The sequence below is a fragment of the Eriocheir sinensis genome, chromosome 31 (assembly GCF_024679095.1).
Source record: "Eriocheir sinensis breed Jianghai 21 chromosome 31, ASM2467909v1, whole genome shotgun sequence".
Classification (NCBI taxonomy): Eukaryota; Metazoa; Arthropoda; class Malacostraca; order Decapoda; family Varunidae; genus Eriocheir; species Eriocheir sinensis.
This window is the reverse complement of record NC_066539.1, coordinates 16,934,884-16,937,351: the sequence shown is the minus strand read 5'-3', so window position 1 is coordinate 16,937,351 and position 2,468 is coordinate 16,934,884.

The window sequence follows — 2,468 nt, the reverse complement described above, 5'->3', positions numbered from 1 at the left end:
TCAACAAATGTTATGGAATTTCCAACATGAACAGACATTTTATGTTTGCAAATTTGTATGCACATGGAGCAATATTCAACAACAAAAAAACTACCACAACAACCAACACCACAACCACTACCACTACTACTAATACTATTATTACTACTCCTACTCCAACTACTACCAATACTGTTACTTGTACAAATACTACTACGACTAATAATAATAATAATAATAATAATAATAATAATAATAATAATAATAATAATAATAATAATAATAATAATAATAATAATAATAATAATAATAATAATACCATCCAATATATTTACATCAGCACTTGGGAAGTCAAGAATGAGGCTTTTAATGCTCACGTTAGTGGAGATAACCAATTTAATAATGTTTTCATATTTTTTATCCATCAAGGCCACCAGCAATAATGACAACATCAATATCAGAATTAACACCAACAGTAATATTGAAAACAACAACAACAACAACAACAACAACAACAACAACAACAACAACAATAATAAAAATAATAATAATAATAATAATAATAATAATAATAATAATAATAATAATAATAATAATAATAATAATAATAATAATAATAATAATAATAATAATAATAATAATAATAATAATAATAATAATAATAATAATAGTAATAATAATAATAATAATAATAAGAAGAAGAAGAAGGAAAACAATAAAAATAAGAAGAAAAAGACTAAAGAAGAAAGCGAAGAAGGAGAAGAGGAAGAAAGATGAAGAAAAAGAAGAAGAAAGACGAAGAAGAAAAAGAAAATAAATGCACCGAAAAAGCAACGTAACGAATAAAAAGCTCACATTTAGGAAAAGGAAAACAAAGGGAATAGGAAGTGAAATACTGAAAAAAAGGGAAACTGGACCTACTATAGGTTAAAATAAAGCTGACATGCCAAACACGACCAAAACAAACCCCGCAGCGAACCAAAGCGAAACAGCATAAAAAAAATATATATATTGCCCGTCCCCCCCGTTGTCCTACACACATAAAACCAAACAAGTGGAGTGCTGCCTTGGAGAGATAGAGATAGAGATAGAAATAGATAGGGACAGAAAGAGCAGAATCATTAAAACTGTTCTCCCTGCAAGTCTCCATTATTTATCTCTTTAAAAAATCATACAATGAAACCCCAAAATATCGAGCAGCAGCAGTTTACATATTTGCGTCAGCCTTCATATACTAAATAAAAAGAAGCAAACCTAAACCACACCACTGTTTTTCCTATACGCCTCCCTTACCACCCATCACAAGCATGACTGATAGGGTGTGTAACTTTTTAAGGCCCAGTGTGGCATCGTGACCGTAAGACGGCTCGTATTACCTAAGGTTACTGCTCAATGTTGTCTAGTGCCTGTTGAGCAGCACGTGTGGCCCTGGATTCCTCTTCCCGTGGGTCTCTGCCCGTATCCCGGCAAAGTCGCTTTGTTGCAGGGCACGTTATCAGGTACATAGTGGGTGAGTCCAGTGCCTATAACTCAGCGTTATATCTGTCTGGCCATCGCCTTAAGGTGCTGCAGACTAGGCAGCATGACACCGGCTAGAACGGACATCCTCGTGGCTACTCAGGAGCCCCGGCGGCAGCCTCCTACCATTGCAGACTAGCAGCACACGAAGCAACAAAAATGATAGGATACAGATAGGAGACGGAATGAACCACCATAAACAATACCGCAAAGAGAGAACACGGTCGATATGTTTCAGTTTTTTTACATTTGTCTGGCCGGAGTGATTAAGGCAATGCATCACCCGGGGACCACAAGTTATGCTTTAAAATTTCTGGGCTCTTTCCTCAGAGCCTGCAGTAACAGCATACACATGAGTAACACAAGGGGCGCTGCACCACTACTACCCCATCGCCTCCTCCTCGCAAAGAGAGAAGAAACAAGGTAAGGAAACACCTGTATTGGAATAGGGATATGTAGAGTAAGAGATGTAACGCACAAAAAAAACGCTGAGACAAAACTAGTGCAAGAGACTGCAAATGAAACGGTAGGGGACCTTAGAGGGAGATTAGGAAACGGGAGGGAGAACGTTGGTAGATGGGAAGAAACGGTAGAAGAGAAAGATTGCGAATATGCGTCTATGAATTATACACCTGAGACCAAGAACTAAGGTGCAATGGCTATGATTGGTGGCTATGACTGGTGATTCCATTGATTTTTTTTTCTCAAACACACACACACACACACACACACACACACACACACACACACACACACACACACACACACACACACACACACACACACATTCAAACTCACGCCCAGGAACGTTTATTGTGGCTGCAGAATAAAATAATGTTTAGGCGCTTCCCTTACACAAGAGTAATTGAATAATTGTTGTGAAGGCTGAGAACTAGTTTCCGGGGACTTTAATAGCGATTGGTTGGCATTGGGGTCCATAGGGTAATAGTTATAGAATTAATGTTTAGAAC